Below are 18,755 nucleotides of genomic sequence, written 5' to 3' on the forward strand. Positions count from 1 at the left end.
CAGAGGTGCATGATCACCGAGCATCCTTGGATAGCTTCCAGCATTCAGTAGGAACCAGTGCTTATGCTTGTCCTTGCCCCACATTTCTGAATTATTTTGGGCAGTGCCAGGTTGTTAGTTTGATTTCCCACAATCCCTTTGACCTAGCATTGTCCTGGGGCATTGTGATACATTCAAGAGAAGGACCACACAACTGCCTAATCTCTTCCCATGATGAAAGAATACTAAAATCACAAGGACCCACTGACAGGAGGGAGTACAGAATATGGAGTACAGTTCTCCATCACACCTGAAACCAAACTTGAGCACCCCTTGATCAGTTTCCTCTCAGGGCTTTCCATATCTTTTACTGATTTGTTTCTGGCATCAGAATTCTTTGCAGTATAGTCTGTTGCACTCCTCTCTATTCCATCATGCCTGATTATAAGGCTTTGACAATTGTTTTGCCTAGAGAGACAATCCCTACCACCACCCCAATTACACACAGGAAGAATAATGACCTGCACAAGAAACAATGTTTTTGCCATGGAACACATAAGGAAGCCCATTGTGGAACAAAGGAACGTACTATTTGTTTGTAGCACAACACACCCTTCGGTTTGATTGATCAGTTGAAGTTTGAACTCAGCCAATAGCATAAAATTTTCTGAGCAGATTGAAATAATAATAATCATCATAGTAGCACCAACAAGAACAGCACAGAAACAGTACAGAAAAACAATGTTGGCTTGCTGAAATATAGCTCATAGTAATCTTGTTTCCACTTACTTGTTGGGACACCAATAGCAAAATAACCTCAGATTTGTAAGAAGCAGTTCCATTTTTTAAATCACTTGCATGATATGACTAGGGACTCTTCGACTCAGGGGTAGGAAGCATGGTTCCTGCAGGCACCTTTGTGCCCCCAAACCATTTTCTTAGCACTCACCAAGGTGAAGTGACAAATGTCCATACTGGTAGCTGGGGTGCTGAATATTTTGAGTCCAAAGTTGTTGTCTATGTACATGGGCGTGATGCCCACCTCTGCCCTGAATTTTTTTCCCCGTTCTTTGTGAGAAAAGATTGTCTGTCCATTGCCACACTTTTCATGGCAGCCTGCTGATGATGATGTCCACGACAGTTTCTTAAATTGTCAAAGGTGCCTACAAGTCATTAAGGTTCCCTGCACCTGATCCAAGCTATGTATAAATCTTCCAACTGAAATGCCAACTTTTCATTAATTGGTGACTCCTTAATTAACTTTGTTTCTGGTTTGAGTAACTGGAGAGAAAACTTCAGCATGCATTCACTAACCAAGCATTGATAGAGTTCATTTCCTTCTATAAGTGGTGCCAGTGCACTGCAATTTAAATTAAGTAAGGTTTTAACTGCCTCCAATTCTTTTCTGCTCAAATGAGGTACTTTAATAAGAGACTTGAATTGGTTTCATTGTAAATGAGAAATGACTCAAGATGTCTGCAGTGATTCCTATCTGAAAAGGTACTTATACAAAGAGGTAACAGGGGAGATCCAGCTATTTCCTGCTTAAGTGGAAATAAGCCCAAGATTCTCATTATGCTCACATGCATGCACATTAGTTTTTATTTCTTCTACTACTTTATGCTGGTGTGTTCAAACCAAACTGCAAGCATAGTTGCTCTCTGAGCTACCAATGTAATACACATTGGAGTTTTGACGTGGGGACCATCATATCACTTTCATAAATCATCATCATCATCACTGGTTGCTTTCTAGATACAAAATACTCTCATGGTATCTGCAAAGATAAAACATTTCAAAAATAAATGTTACAAATATATAAGCATTTCTCAGAAAAATAAAGAGTTAATAGTATTTTCACATCCATCCATTCTTCCAAAATCTATTACATTTCAATATATTAAATTATAAAATTTTAAACATTAAATAAATTAAATGGTCAATGACTGTGCATAATGCATCATGTTTTCCCAATTCATATAACAACATCAATAATATCCAGTATTTTACAACATATTTGTTCCTGCCAGATAGAAAAGGAAATCTTTTAATCTGTTTGGGGAGCACATCTTTCAACATGTTGGTAGAAATACTCATGAATGTCAAAGAAGAATGATAACTGCTTTTCCATTAGACTGATATTACTCAGACTGGATTAGATCAAGACTTAGTCATGTTTAGAATAGACCCACTGCAATCAATAGGGAAAGTTAATCACGAGTATTTAACTCTCAGTGATCTCAAGGAGTCCAGTCTAAGTATAATGAGGTCTATATTCAGTCCACTAATTATAAAAGGGGCAAAGGATTTCTGGGTACTAGCACACTGTTTTGACCCCCGCCCCACTTTAAAAAAATCTAAAATGCTTCTATAATTTCTCATGTCTGTTTAAATTTGCCTTACCTTGCATCACTTATATTAATCACAGAAGTTATTCAGTCCTAAAGCAAAGCACTCCTAGTTGAGGTTCATCTCTTTTTCAGCATTTTGCAAATGCTATTCTTGTTATTATTATCATATGAAGAAGGGAACTTCCTGCTGTTTTGGGACCACATGTTTTGACAATGTTAATAGAAATACACTGAGATTTAAAGGAAAGTTGATATTTAAAATTCTTTGAAGAGCCATTTTGACTAAAAATACAAAATACTTTGCCCCCTAACAATTTCACCAGCAGTGCAAACAGTCCCTACATGCTTGATTACATTATCAAGAGCTCTCTGAAGTATTTGTTTATGTGTGTGCAAGTTCATATGCCATCAATCACTATTGCACCCATATTTCAATTAGTGCCGTGTTAAAAAAAAATCTACTTTTTAAAAATGATTCCCATTTGAAGTGATAGAAAAGCAAATTCAAGGCAAAGGTGAAAAGCGTTTCTTCTGAGTAGGGTGCTTACCTTAGCAACAAGGTGACCACAGGGTATGCATGCACAATCATTTCTCTGCAGCTTTCCCAGCTACTCTTAGTTCAATTAAAGCCAGCAGAAAACCTCATGGGGCAACTTGAAGCAATGATTCTCTTACAGGACATTAAAACTCAAGAGGTGTGGGCAGCCAAAGAGACTGTAGAGTGGAGCCAATAAGTGTACAGGAAAGAAAAGGAAGAAGGAAAAGTGGCACAATTTGCTATCTTGCAATGCTAAGGCAAGTGTAAAACAGAAGAAAGTGTCCTGAGAATGAGGCAAAACAAACAAAAATGAACACCAGAACCCTTATTTTGCAAAGGAAGAAACTTACAGGAGATTGGAAGACAGATTTCAGTGCAGGACTAATTTTGATGCAATTCTTTCTCAAACACACCTTTTCATTATTGTGATTGTTATTATGTTGATAATCAGCCAGGCTTGATTTGGTTTTGGTTTTGGGGAAAAAAAGATGCAGTACTTCTTATATCTTTACAATATTTCCTTGGTAATTAACATCACTTCTTATTTTGGCTGTACAATTCTGATTGAGAGCTGAATGGACAGTATAGGGGGGTTGACCTCTTGTATGACTGATTACAACCTGAAGACTTGTCAAAGGAAGCCCAAGAGATCCTGTAATGGGCTGTTGCGCAGGTCAACTTGATTTGGATTGCCAAGAAATTATGTATGTGCAAAAAATACCTTGAACTCAGAGGAGAAGTGCAGTTGTTTTAGTTTCTGTTGATTTTTCCCACAATTCTTTCTGGAAAGAAGGCAATTGAACACTTCATGGAAGAACATGGTTTTACGAGACATTCAAATGCGTATATAGGAATCCTTGTGTGCATGATTTTGCTTTCTGACTTCTCCTGCTAACTTTGACCTTTCTTCTCCTGTGACATTTAATGAAGTTGATTTGCATCTATTAAATTTGCCTAGCAGTATAACATGGTGTATGAAATCCCTTCTAACACTCATACATGGATATTCAAGCAGCTGACTGAGAAGGAAAATGACACTTTATGCTGAAATGTCATTGCTATTTTGTACTGCCTTCTTAAGATGAAAAAATGGATCCCATTTTATGGTGTTTTTTTAATGACATCAATATGTATGGCAAATCATTTAAAATCAAAGCAATCCACTGGAGATCCTGAACTAATAGCTGATAAATATGGTTATTCAAAGCCATGTAAAAAGGTAACATCTGTTCAATGCAGAAGTTTCTTATTCATTAATGAATTGCAAAACATTGCGCCAAAATTTCTGTCTCTATTTCAGTGTATAGTTTCTTTAACCATACCTGCCTCTTAATATGCATCTGGCTTTTACCCTGGTTGCTCAGTGCCTCGCTTGAAGGTTCTGTCTGACTTGCCTGTCCAAGCCCTGTTCTTATTTAGAAAAGTGGGAGTTGCATTTTGCAAGTGGAAAGCGAGATTGTAAGCAGCAATCAGAGCTTCTTGGAAGAAAAGGGGACTGCAAATGTACTAAGGGTGGCTAAAGAAAACAGAGGAGAGAAGCTCATATTCTGATTTAGAGAATGGAAAATCATAAACCCCCACCACAGTATAAGATATAACATGCCTGTAGTAAGGATGGAGGAGCAATTACTTTGTTTTGTTTAATATCTATTTCACATTGAAATATTAAGTCATGCAATTGACACTTTGAAATAATGTGCAAACTGAAACTCGCTTCTTCAAAATTGCAATGCAAAGCAGTTTTCCAATGTGGAGGGTGGGGAATGTGTGGAAAAACCTTTCCACTAGGGGAGAGTGCACAGAAAAATGCATAGATTAGTGAAAACATTCATATTAGGAATATCACTCACAAAAATGTGTATGTGTGAGAAATTGTATACAGAATTGTATGCATTAGCAGTAATGTGTATAACTTTCATGCAAAGAAAAATGCTGAAATTCAGGACAAACTGAACTTAAGATTAGATTTTTTTCCAGGTTCAGAAGGGAAAAAATCAGGAACCAAAAATGATGTATTTTTAGCAAAACAGTGAGAATACCGGCTATCTCTCTTATCTGTGTCTGCCAGATTCTCACAACACATGAAAATAATATATAGGCCTAGAGACTTTGTGGAACTCCTAAAGTAGATGGAAGAACAAAGCTTTTAGCTTGGACCAATAGCAACCTTTGTTCTTGTTGTTGTTCACACACCAAAGCACACCAAATGGCAACTTAGGGTGCATCAAACTAACTTTACTCTCAAATAGCTTGGTTTCAAGCCTACGGCTTGTGCTGACTGAGACAGATTAGGAAATAATCCTTCTCTCCCCAGTTCAAGGTCCATAGTCACACCCAGTAGCACCCACTTTTCTTTGGGGCCTGTGGAAGCAAATTTCAAGCAGCTCTTTCTCTCACTGGGAGCATAAAGGAAACAAAACCTAATACTTAGCTGCTTTTTCATGATACCAAGTATCTACTGCAATGGTAGGGCCAACCCTGTTCAAGCTTGTTAACTTCTTTGTCAGCTCTGGTTGCCACCTACTGTACTAACATCGATGTGCGTTAATGTATTGCAGAAATGTTGACACACCCGAGCATAAATGGCACAGCTGTGATCATTAGGTCGTATAGTGAGGATAGACAATTTTTTAGATCATCCTCAGAAAAAGACTGACTTGCTTCAAGTGGAATGCTATCTTCTTTGCCTGGTATAACTGACAGAAAATACATCAGCACTGCCTATAACAGACATTGGCCATGCACCTTTGTTGACTGTTAGGTATTGCAGCAAGTTGGCTGCCCAGTTAGTAAAGTAAGTGTCAAGTCCCATTAGCATAATGTTATTATCTATGAATTTGGTTATAAATCCACAGTACTGTTGGTGGTACCAAATGGTGAGGGAAATTAGAATTCCCATGGTGCAAATACCATCTGACGTGATGAAATAAAACCACCTGTTATGGTGTGCAAAACAATGTTAAGTCATCTTAAGACAGATGAAGTGGCATCTCTGTTTTGTGTGTAGGGGGGCAGGTTAGTGCTATATAGGTTTAGGATCTCATCTTTACATTTTATTAGGGCAATTAACTGCTATCCAAAATGTACACTTTATCTAAAGTGGACTGTTTATCTTATGGAAATGAATTTTAACATGTCAGTTCCTCTTAATGTTCTCCTTTTGTTCCCACATATATTTTTCTTAGTGTGGTTACTCAATTAGTTTCTAAACTTTTTTTTTTTTTTTTTTGGCCTCTTTTTAAAGCCATGCAAACAGAACCTCTCTCACATTAGCAATTGCTCAGAAGTTATTAATAGTTCTCTTGAGAGCACTTGTCTCATCCCATATCACCCACCCAATCAAAAGGTCACATTAATTAGAGGACCCTTGCTGGGATTGAATCAATGTGTCAATCACAAGGACCCACAATGGTGCTTCAGTTGGAATCGGAAAATAATTTTTATGTGTATATATATGTGTGTGTGTGTGTGTGTGTGTGTGTGTGTGTGTGTAATGCAAAGAGTATGTGCATTTGGAAGAAATTCAGAATGCAGGACAAACTTTTGGTAAAGAAAAGATGTGCATATTCAGAAGTGATCTTTAAATGGCCTCTGACCGTTTGTCTTCTGGTTAGTCAAGAACTTAATTACATCAATTTTGTTTTGTTTATGATGCACTGCCCTTTCTGGCCTGATCTGTTGAAAGAATATATACCGAGATCTATGAAAGTATGCACACCTGAGTGAACTTCTGGAAGTGATGCAAGTCCTCTCCACGTGATAAATGTCTGAAGAAAGCAGTGGTCTTTGCATCAATAAAGTTTGCCTTTTACAAATATTTCAATTATCTTAGAGCCAATCGACATGGACACTTTGGGATCACAGTGGCAGTGATCTTTTTCAGTGGCCACAAGCATCCGGTCTTGGTTATTTATTTGTTTGTTTATTTAGAAAATTTCTATGCCGCCCCATTCGCCGAAGCCTCGGGGTGGCTCACAAAACATTAAAATATAATACATTAAAAATATAAAACAAATTTACAATATAAAATAAGTCGCACTGGCCAAAGAATAAAATAAGGAAATAATATTAGCAATTAAAATGACGTTTGAATAAAAAGGTCTTCATAACGACGGTGCCAGGCGGACCTCTCTGGGGAGCGCATTCCATAGATTGGGCGCCACCACAGAGAAAGCCCTCCTCCGGGTACTCACTCTCCTAATTCCTTCACTGAGGGTTCCCGGAGAAGGGCCTCTCCCACAGATCTCAAGGGACAGGCAGGCATATATGGACATAAGCGCTCCTTCAGGTAACCAGGACCCAAGCTGTTTAGGGCTTTATAGGCCATCACCAACACCTTGAACTGGGCCTAGTTAGAATGGCTGTGGGCATGGCTGTATGTATCCATGTGTTGGATCTAGGCTCAAGCGTGCTCAGCATAGACCCATTGGAACCAGTGGCACAGGTTGCACAACCAAGGTGGCTGGCTGCTCTAGAGTGCCTGCTGGCCCCTGCTGTAACAATTGCCACAGTAGGGAAGTTGGCAGCCACTGAAGGCAGCGATTGGATGTCCTCCCATTGGGGCACCAGGGTACACAATAGGCTGGTAGTACTCTCTGCACCATGTCCTGGAGGTATCAATGGCAAACCCTTCTAGTGCAGCTGGGAAGAGAGTGCACGTGGAGTCATAAGAGGAGCGAATCTGACACCAAGGTTTCCCTGCTTGAGACGCCCACATGAACAGTGAGGAAGCGTGTAGAAGAACTGCAAAATTTTGAAAGGATGACCCTGTGTTCCCTTCCAAAAAACTATTCCCTGAATGTTACCTCTGAGTTATGTGGGAAGGCTGCTCTAGTTGGCTTTGTGATAATGCATTCCAGGAATAAATCCTCCAGTGCAACTGTGGGGCTACACAACCCAGAACATGTTTCCACTATCTGTTGACTGGGAATCCATTTGTGCACCAATTTGAGCCGTCATGGGCCAGGGAACTGAGACCTTGTATGCACAGTTCAGACTCTGTGGATGTTAAGGCACCATCAGAACATTGCTGCAAGCATCAAGAGAAGCTCTGGCATCCATTCTAAGGATTGTTGTAAGCCTTCTCTTTTGATCCAACTAACTCTGACATTCAGGTGCATTATATTGCTTCCAGAGGTTCTGAGTCATGCAATGCATAATCATTCTTCTACAGAAGCCTGTATTAATCATCCAATCACAAGAAGATCTGATTGAGGTCTAATTTGTGTGCTAATTTCCATAGCAAGTTAATGCAAAGTTCAATTTCTTCTCATCAGCTCCAAACAACAGTGTACTGTAAACATAATTTAAGCACTTTCTATTTTATGCTCTTTGATTGCAATGAAATGAAATGGGTTTGAGAGAATGTCTCCTGTTACAGACAGTTTAATGCATCCTTCCAGGGCGTCAGATACCTTTGAACAGAGCAATGGAGATGGGTTCTCTCCAGAACTTGTCTTTGGTGAGAGAAAGGGCCTCAGCTCAATTTTAGCAGATTCCCTCCATCTTCTAGAAGTCCTCCAAACCCATTCACAAACCTGGTGAACTCCCCACTACGTTTGCTAAACCCAAACTTTTAGGCTGGCTCCAAGCCTAGGGAGTGCCACCTCTGAGAGGCTGTTTGAGACTGTGAGAAATTGCCTCCTGCCCTTCCACAAGGTGGAGCATTTTGATAAGCCACTGCACTACTCTGGTTTAGATCTGATCCCTACAGCACATGCTCTACCCATGATCTGCCTTTTTCACATCATATTTTTTAAATGGCAACGTACGTATATGGTAAGAGAATTAGCAAGGGCCTATTTTTAGAATACTGTTAACATGCATACAGGACAGTATTACATCAGAAACTGCATATCACTCCAGATTTGCATTTGAAAGGCCATGGCCAGTCAGAGGAGATAAGTGAAATTAATGCACCCTTCAAAGTACTATTTTTCTTATATATTTTGCTTAATTTGTGATGAGTTATTGTCAAAAGAAATCAATCAGTGTGGCTAATGAGGTATTCTTTTTTAATGATTACAATTTTCTAAGGAAAAAAATGTACTGTTTGTATGTAAATGAGGTCTCCAGTTAATGAATAGAAGCATACTATTGATCTTAGCTGGAATGGAAGAAAAAAATAAGATTTTTCTTCACAATTCTCTAACTGGTGATATTCTTTTCTTTGTGATATTTTATGGAAAAGAGTGTTAAAATATGTAATTATTTAAAGTTGGAAACCAAGTAAAATATTTTAAAATGCTGAAGGGCAGTATTTGGGCAGAGACGTAAGTTTCTGACTGAAAGTTAGGTCTGCTCTGGACACCCAACCTCTCTCTCCCTCCCCACCTCTCTCTGATTTTCTGGACATTAGTAGATGTTTTCCCAAAGCTGAAACATGTTCTTAGTTTCTCTTCAGTTGAAAAGTAATGGCAACTTAGAGATCTACAGACAGTCCTGCATCCACATTTCTAATCTTATCTAAGGTTCTCCCTTTGCCACTTCTTTTAGTAAGAGGCCCAAGTATGAACCTCGCAACAAAATTACTTAGGAAGGTTGTGGGCTCTCCTGTACTAGAGGCATTCTAGAGGCAACTGGAGAGCCATCTGAGAAGGATGATTTAACTTAGAGTCCTGCACTGAGCAGAGAGCTGGACCCAAAGGCCTGCTTGGCCCTTTCCAACTCTATTGTTCTATGAGTCTATGACCTCATGAACCTTAACAAGCTTGAGTTTTGCTGCTTTGCAGATCCTTAACTGTGGCATTGTGTCAGCAACCTCAGTCTCATTATTTGTTCCTAGTAGGATGGACCAAAGTGCAGCACAATGAGATTGTGTCATGCACTGTACGAAACTGTCATAAGGAATAGAAATGACACAGAGCCTTTCTTGCATGAGGCATTTCCTGTGTGCTTGCCATTCCACACTCATGCTTGTTAGTCCTGCATTGGACAATGGCAGGACTATCCCGTTTCACTTCTGCTTTTAGACAGCAGCTTCGGCAAAGTGTTTTAGAGCAGGGAAAGTATGGCATTATTCAGAAAAGTCAAAGAACATGTTTCTCCCCTTTATGTAACTGTCATACCCTGCAGTACCACCTTGAGGTTATGTCGTGGAAAAAGCACACAGGAAAGAGTCTTCGTGTGGCGCTGACCATTAAGTTGGTGGCAAAATCAACAGTGAATACAGCAAATTAACAGCCTTGCACAGAAAAGCTCATAGAAAAGCTCATAGAATGGAAGCTTCATGTTTCATATGTTTCATGCTGAATGCTCTTTCTGCTTTCTCAGTCAGGCTCACATCTTGAATTTACAATGAGAAAAGCAATGCATAATGGTGCATCTCGAAATGCAAACTCATTATAGAGCTCATCCAATTACAAGCTCTCACATGAACACTGAACCCCATGCAGGCACATGTTTTGCTTCAAAGCAGCTAGATTCTCCAAGGAGAAGGATGGCACAGTGCTCCAAATGATGTGTCAAAGTATCACTTCTCTGCATGGACAAAAATAGTGTTCTGTGATATAGATGCCTAATACAGACTTCCAGATATGTTGGACTAAGGTCCCCATAATCCCTAGCCAGTATGGACACTCTAGTTCAACACATCTGGGGGTGTGCACTGATCTAACCAGTCACTTCCAAACTGAATCTTACACAGTTTTCAACAAATGAGGATTCGGCAAGGCGTCATTACTATTTCCTCATTGCAAAGTCTCATGGTCTGGAGCACAGGATGAAATGAATGGGCAGACAGGTTTGAGCAGAATCTGAGAGCATCTTGTTCTAAAAGGAGGAAGAAGAGGCAGGGAAACTGGTGTTGAGGGAAAGGGGTGATCAATGCTGAGGTGAGAAGGACCTTTTTTTTAAATGCATATATTTTAATTTTTATTGGCCAGGGTGGCTTATTTTATATTGTGTGTGTGTGTGTGTGTGTGTGTTAATGTATATATTTTAATTTTTATTTATGTGGATCTAATTTATTGTTGTAAGCCGCCCCGAGGCTTCGGTGAATGGGGCGGCAAAAAATGTTTTAATAAATAAACAAACAAATAAATAAATAAATAGGACTACAGAAGGACCTGGGTAGCAGCAGAACCCAGAGAAAACTAGTGGGGAAAAAGCAGTGGGAGTCAGTCTTGGGTAAGTATATTTCATGTTGGAGCTGGAGTGAATAGATCTTGTGTACTGGGCATGAAGGTGTGAGAGATAACTATGATTTCAAATGAATGATTTGCTATGTTGGCGTTCAGACCCCATTGATGCTATGTATTCAGGATGCTGGGCAACGTATTTGTCTTCAAGCTCCTCTGGTTTTTCTTTGAGACTGGTTTCTGAGGGAGCAGAAATGTGAACCAATGCTGTGGTTTCATCCTCCACCACCAACTTGTATCCATGTTCCTGGGCAAGTCATTGCCTTTTAGTCTCACCAGATGGGCGTCCTATGGGCCCAGTGTTTTGCAGTGAGACGGGTCTACCACAGCAGACATTTTGTACATGGACTATCCCTGGCGGGCACCTTCTGATGACACTCTTGGTACTTCTTCAACGTTCTAAATGCTCACAGTGGCCCAAGAATCTTGGCATCCATGCTCAAGCATCCCTGTCATGTATTTCATGTGGAACCTTCAACACAATGTCAGCAAATGCCTTTTCATATAGAAGAGGCTTTTCTGAAGATGTTTTTAACCTGCCATTTTACCTAGGATTTTACTTCCACATTTTGTGGGATCAGGATTTGCTCATTTATGCATTTGTTCTTGCTTCCCAGGATTTCTTTGTCTGCCTCTCTCTATGTTCCATTACACACTCTAGGTGGCCCTGAGGAACAGAGCAAAACTATGCAAATACACAAGGGTTTTATGCTACCATTGTCAGATAATACCAGACCTTACCTGATCTAAAAGCATCCATGAGTGGAAGGCTGTAGGTCTTTGTGTACCTTGGAAACAAACATTAAAGAGTTATGGCAAATGTTTCATATACTGTAAGAGATATACTAGATGGAACAGTGAATAGTGGCATTATCTAAATTTTGTAGTCAGAGACTCCAGATTTAAGGAGCAGCATAGGATTTAGGGCACCATTATTAAAGAACAGGGCACTTCAGCAAGGTCATGATAATACCGTTGAAAATGGGGGATACTCCTTGTTTTAAGGTATGTTTGGCTCAAAGCTTGGACACTTTCCAGTAAGGGCAATGCAGTAGATCCAAATACATTGCACAACCAGGAACAACCAATAAGGAATCTTGTACCTGAGAGACACAAGCAAGCACACTTAGAATCTTGCACCTGGTAATGCAACCCAGAAAACTAGGTGAAGCTTCAGTTTCGGAATGGCAGATATGTGTGGCTTTCTCTTCCTCGGCCTCCACTGAGTTGTCCCATTTCTTGAATGGCCGTTTCATCTAACAATGTTTTCATAAGCCACTGCAAGTTTCAGTTATACTAAGTGCTAATTCTTTCTAGAACAGTAGCAGACACAGGATGTTTGCCCAGTCAAATGGACCACTCAAAGGGGTTAAAAATCTTGGAGATAAGGTGCACTGGAAGTGGGTTTGCTTTCCCATATCATGACATTATTTACTAGAATGTGAATATAAATACATTATTTGCTTCAGGAGAAAGCTGTAGGAAACTATTTAAGCATTTCAATATCTATACCCAAGAGAAGCTTATATAAGGCAAAGGAGAAGTGCTCCAGTAATGTATCTGACAAAACCTACTGAAGGAACATAAAGTATGCATTTTTGGAGCCTGTAATTTACACAACTTCGAACAAATTACATAAGTAGCTTGGATTAATCTACTGCAGTTTGCAACTGAATGCTTCAAAAGGTACCCAAAAATGTCCAGGATTTCAAAACTGTTTAATGTCAAAACAGTGACTAATCTATGCAGGCTCTCCCTGTGGAATAACACGAGTATTTGTAAATGTTTTGCTTCTGATTTACAACTCAGTGCAACTTTGTGAATATTGTGAAACACAGTTGGCTTCAAGGGGCAAATCTGTTCTTGGTGTACTGGTACTCATGCTAAAGAGACATCTGAGCCAGAACGCTAGAGACATTCTTAAAACCAGGGCTTTTTTTTGCCATAGAACGCACTGGAACGGTGTTCCGGCACCTTTTTTTCAATGGATTTTATGAAGTGATTTTTAACGTAGTAGCATATCAGCAGCAAACATCATTAACATAGTGCCTGCAGGCTGTTATTGTGTCTGCTATCTGATAGTTAGAGATAGCTGCTCTGTTGCTCCCTGCTCTGCTTGGGATTGGTGTGTGTGCTTACTGCCGGCTGGGACGTGAGCTCTGGCACTTTTTTTTTTTTTTTACAAAAAAAGCACTGCTTAAAACAAACAAACAAGCTTATATTTCATATCAGGTGGGAGTTTCCTCACCAAATTCTGTATCAAGCAGAACTGAATTCGTAGAGTTTACACCAAAGTTCTGCCTCGAATAGAATTTGAAGTGAATCTGGGGACACCCTTTCAAATACAACTGAGGAATTACAATGGAAGCAAGTGGCATTTCAGAAATAACAGCAATATTGCTCAAGTCTAGGGGTATTCTTCATATTTCAAAGTTTTAATTGACTTCAAGAGGTGTAACCATAAGAACACTACAAACAGGCATGCTTGGACCCATCTGACAATAGAGTAATGCTCAAAAGCTTTATCAGGCAATTCAGGACAAGGACAGTGTGGGTTATCTTTGCTGATCTGAGGCATCTTGTCCTCAGATACAAGCAAACACAATTTGTGGCGTAGCACAAAATCATCCCTGATCACATGGCACATCTGTAATCATACCAGTCTTAGTTTCCAATGTCTTAGGTATGTTGAGCTTGAGCCAACATGAGATAACTTTAACTCTGGCCTTTGCCAGCAGGTTTGATGATAAGATACTATAAGAGGATCCCCATTTGATTAGACCAAAGGTCCATTTTCCCCATTATAGAGGGTCTACCAGAGGCCAACTAGACAGCTCTGCAAATATCACAAGCAGAGCATGAATAACTGAATTTCATTTAAAGGAGAAGAATGTTAAAGAGATCTTTGTAATCAGACATCGGGACAAGATGACTGAGTTGCATGATAATTAGGAGATGCTTCTTGAGTTTGGGGGCTCCTGTGTAATTCAACTAAGAAGCCCTTGGAGGTTCGAAACAACCCTGAATTGTTAGCTCTGAAAGTCCATCCATATGAAATATCTTCTCTTATAGTCACCAGATCCTGCTAAATTCAAACAGCAGGATCTTAATGTCCCTGGAGAAGAAGGACTATATGTTGCTATTTCAGGTGAAGGATCTCAGATCAGACAAAGAGCAGGTTGGAGTAGACTTCTTGTGCACAAGAGAAAATCTGTGAATGCTAGAGAGATGGATTCTACTAGGTCTCATTTATTTATTTATTTAGGAGACTTCTATGCCGCCCCATTCGCCGAAGCCTCGGGGAGACTCACAACCATCCCAACCCTAATTTAAGCACTCTTTTTAAAAGTATAGTTTGACTCATACTGAGTCCCATCTTTGGCTGGAAGCAGACCAACACTTAGATCCTGCATTTGTTTCTTCCTGCAATAACTGTCTTGTTGAGTTTGGCATCCCACTTCCTCTTCCTCTCAACTAAAAGCATATTTTTGGAACTTCCCAAATATATTATATTTTTATGACACAACTGGCCACTTAAGACACATTCAAACAGCTTGGCTCTCTTTGAGAGTATCTGATTATGTTAAATTGCATGGTGGGAAAGAGAAAAGTACACTATGCTCTTATAAAAAGGAAGCACTCCAAAACTTGGGGAAAAGATCTTAATGTCAATGATCACTTTGCTTAAGTTTATATTCTAATTAGAGAATTAAAATGCATCTATTACACAATGTGCACAGTAATACATTCATAGTTCAAAAAGCAGTGATTCTCAGTTCTATCAAACCCACTTGACTCCTTTACTTCCATGAAGGAATGGACACATAAGTGTATATTCATTATACTTTTAAAGCTGTTTGTCAGTTGTGACTAGGAATGAAGGAAAATGTATTTGTTTTATGCATTAATGCAATTATATCTGATTTTACACTTTTGGAGCAATTGGCAAACTGAAATGCATTTATCCTTCAAAATTCATTGTTCTCTGAAATTTGAAATAGAGTTCTGTGATATAAATATGTGTATAAATAAACCTAAATTAGGAAAAGTAATGGCCAAAATACATTACCTCAGGAATCTACCAAAACTAGGGGAAGGGGAAGGGGAAGGGAAGTTCCAAACAGAAGATTAGAAAAATGAGAAACTGAGAAAAATCACAGTTAACAGGTTTGTTTTTCCCTACATATGTCATTGCTTATAGGTAATGTATCAAGAAGTCACACTCTTACAGAAGATGAGTTCTTATTGGTTGTCTTTCAGTCTTTTCTCCTGTTCAGGCATCTCTACTAAGGATGTATGATAAATTTGTTTTTGGTCAATTCATTCTTAATCAGAATTTGCACCTTTCTGACTGAACACAGACTCAAAGAGCCATCAAAGGTCAAAGCCTGTTACATTTCAGAACTTGCAAAGTAAATGTGGGGCCCCCAGATGCCTTTTGCAGCATTTGTACTTTGATCAATGGACAGTCAATGAGTACATTTCAAAGATGGGCATTTGAAATGGATGCATTCATTTGGAAAAGCACACATAAACATGCAAATAGATTTTCAACCCCACCCCTAAATCTGAATGAGCTTTAAGATAGAATTGAAGAACTTAATTGAGCTAAAGTTTTATTGATTTGCTGAGTCTCCACTTCATATTTCTCTTGGTGATATCCTGAGGTCCTGAATGTTCTAGCCTTTGTCTCTACCATCTGCACTCAGGTGCAGGTGTACCTACAGGTAAGTCTACAGGTTCAGATATATCATCATCCTCTTCTAACAGGACAAGACAAGATGGGACTTTGGAAGGATCATTACTGAGAAATGTGAGATTAGAATCTCCATAATGCCTGGCCAGATGGAAGAATAGTGCCAAGTGGGTTTTGCTATTGTTCCATAGGTTGCGATAAATAGGCCTCTCTGACTGGTCAATGGCCTTCATTAGATTTGTCTCCCAGAACTGGGTACAGTACTCCAGATGCAGCTAACATCATATCTAGAGATCTTGGGGAGACAGCTAAGCCCAACTCATTATCTTGAAGAGGCAAGTATCCAGACATCAGTTTATTCATTCATGCTACCTGAGAATTTGGGCTATAGCAGGTCAATAGAGGTGAATCAGAGGACATGTGATTGTAGGGGAGAAAACTTACCTCATGTATTGCCTACGCTTCAGATTCCGAATCCATGAGAGTGCAGCACAAACCAGTAGAGTTATTCAAGGCTTGTGTATCTTACTAAAAGGAAAAGTATTCTAGGCCTCAAAGTTGCACAGCTTGGGATGGGGGGAGGTTAGGAAAGAGGAGAGAAGCAATGAAAAAAACTCCTTGTAATCCACATTTCTGATTCTCTTTCCTGTTAAATGTAAATCCCCATGGCAATGCATCAAACATGAATAAAATCCATCCAGCTCTAATGATAATTAATAATAAATTTTGGCCTGATGGAATGCTTTTCAACATAGCATCTCAAAGATCTTAGCTAAAGCTAATGAATTGAGCCCCACCCAAGATGTCCCAATTCAACAGGAGCCTATATATGTAGAAAGGTCTTGTAGACAAAACAAGATTTTTGTTAATATATTTTATAAACATGGAGAAACAGCTGAACTTGACTGCTGGGAATGCAACCTTCCTCTCTGGCACTCAGGAGCAACAAAGGCAGGGACCTGGATTTATTGGTGATCACAAGGCAATGGGTCTCAACTCGGGATTTTGAACTATGTTGGAAAAGTCCAAACAAGTCCTTTAATACAAAGAATGCCTTTGTGTGTCTTTCTGTTGTAAAACTGGGCAGCAGTGCCCTTGCTCTTCTCTCCCAGAAAGGGCTAGAACTTTTTGGCAAGGGTTCCTGTGCCTGGGAAAGCCATCACTGCCAGAGGCTCCATTATTCATCCATCTTCTCAGAGACTGAGGCACATGAATGCACCTGAGGCCACTTGCTGCAAAGTATTGAGTTTAATCCACCCAGGAATGCTGTGCGTGGCTCTAGTTATCAACTACTCCTGAGCTTCAGTGACGTTTTGAAACAAAAGTATCTGGCCAACTCACAGGCTGCAGGGAGCAATGCTGAATGGATTCTCTTGTCCACTGAATGTCAAAAACCATACCTGGGATCTCTTCTTATGCACATCACTCAACTGTTTGCCTTGTCATTAATCACCCAATCACCCGATATCTCTATAACATTTTGCAACATCCCATCCACTGTTAACATTACATTATTCTGTTTCGCCTGTATTGCTCTTTGCAATGTACCCATTCTTCCATCCTCATTGACCCCACAACCTGTGAAACATTCTGTAGATGCTCAGGGAATGTGTAGCCAGTTCTGTCTGCTGGCTACCCTGCAGTACTGTTGTGTTTGTCTGTTGGGGGGTACCTGAGTGTCCTGCCAATAAACCATCCTAGACTGAGCACATGTTTTCCTGGTGGATCTGAGCACACATTCTCCTGGTTCTGTTAACTGAGATTTCCTGACAACTACTATATTCAAGTGAATGCTTTTATTTAAATGTGGGAAACAGGGTAACAACTTGTAATAACTCCAGTAGATTTGTACTGAACAAAAGGTGACACATAACAGAGTAGAGCATTGCCCTCGTCATCCAAGAAACTTCTCAGAGACAAGGTACAAGAGATAATCATGTGCTTGTTCTTTGGACTCCATTTTCACTTTTGTAAGACCTCCAAATGTCCACATTTCTTCTTGTTGGGGGAATCCTTCAGGTAGAAAAAGTGTCCTGATAGAACTGCCACGGATCTTGTAGATGCACATTTGAAGCCGTGGGAACAATTGTACGAGCTATGGAAAATGCACCAGAAATTGTGTTTTTTAGCAAGATGAGTAACAAAGGTCCCTGCCCACATCATTACCACTTAGGAGATGAGTGCTGACTGCTTAACAGGTTTGATTTGGGCTGCTGTCACTAAAAGCCATCATTAAGAAGGAAAAACAAATGCATAAAATTTCATATAGGGTTTAAAGAATGCAAATACTGAAAGACCATAGTGTACAAACTATGGATAGGTGGACATTTTGTTTCAGTTTGGCTTTACCAAACTGAATTTACTAAACTATACAGAGTTCTCCATACCAAGGACAAAAGGATTTAAGTTTTTTTCTGGTCAGGAGAATAGAACTTAAGGGGTGGGGTGGGAGGTTATTTTGCTTTTGCTTTTCAAAAATGAACCAGGTGCAGGAGAAAGCAATGCTGATGGGTTTCCCCACTGCTAGATCAAACATGTTTCATATCATAGCCTTCATCAATGCCTGAAAAACAAATACCTTAAATCAAAACCATCCAAGGTCAACCCTAACCAAACCAAACTTAAGTATATGATTTAACGGCAACAGAGACTCACCACTCTTCGTTTGCTCTTGTATGAAAATCTTTAGAAGGGAAATCAGACAATTCACTTCCAAACAGTGCTATGTTTCTCATTCATATGCAGTCTGACAGTTTATAAAGATCACTGATTATAATCATATACTGTTTCTGTGTTACCAGTTCTTCAAATGGTTTCCTAGTTTACCAAGCTGTTACTTCTAAATGTGATCATTTTATTTATTTATTTATTTATTAAAACATTTTTATGCCGCCCCATTCGCCGAAGCCTCGGGGCGGCTTACAACATAGATAAAACAAGTTAAAATCCATATAAAATAATCTTGATTAAAACTCACATTATAAAATAAGCCGCCCTGGCCAGATAAAATTCAATTGTATTTAGCACTTAAAATGTTGCTTAAATAAAAAGGT

Source organism: Varanus komodoensis, unplaced genomic scaffold (assembly GCF_004798865.1).
Source record: "Varanus komodoensis strain SLA01 unplaced genomic scaffold, ASM479886v1 scaffold17, whole genome shotgun sequence".
In the NCBI taxonomy this organism is placed as follows: Eukaryota; Metazoa; Chordata; class Lepidosauria; order Squamata; family Varanidae; genus Varanus; species Varanus komodoensis.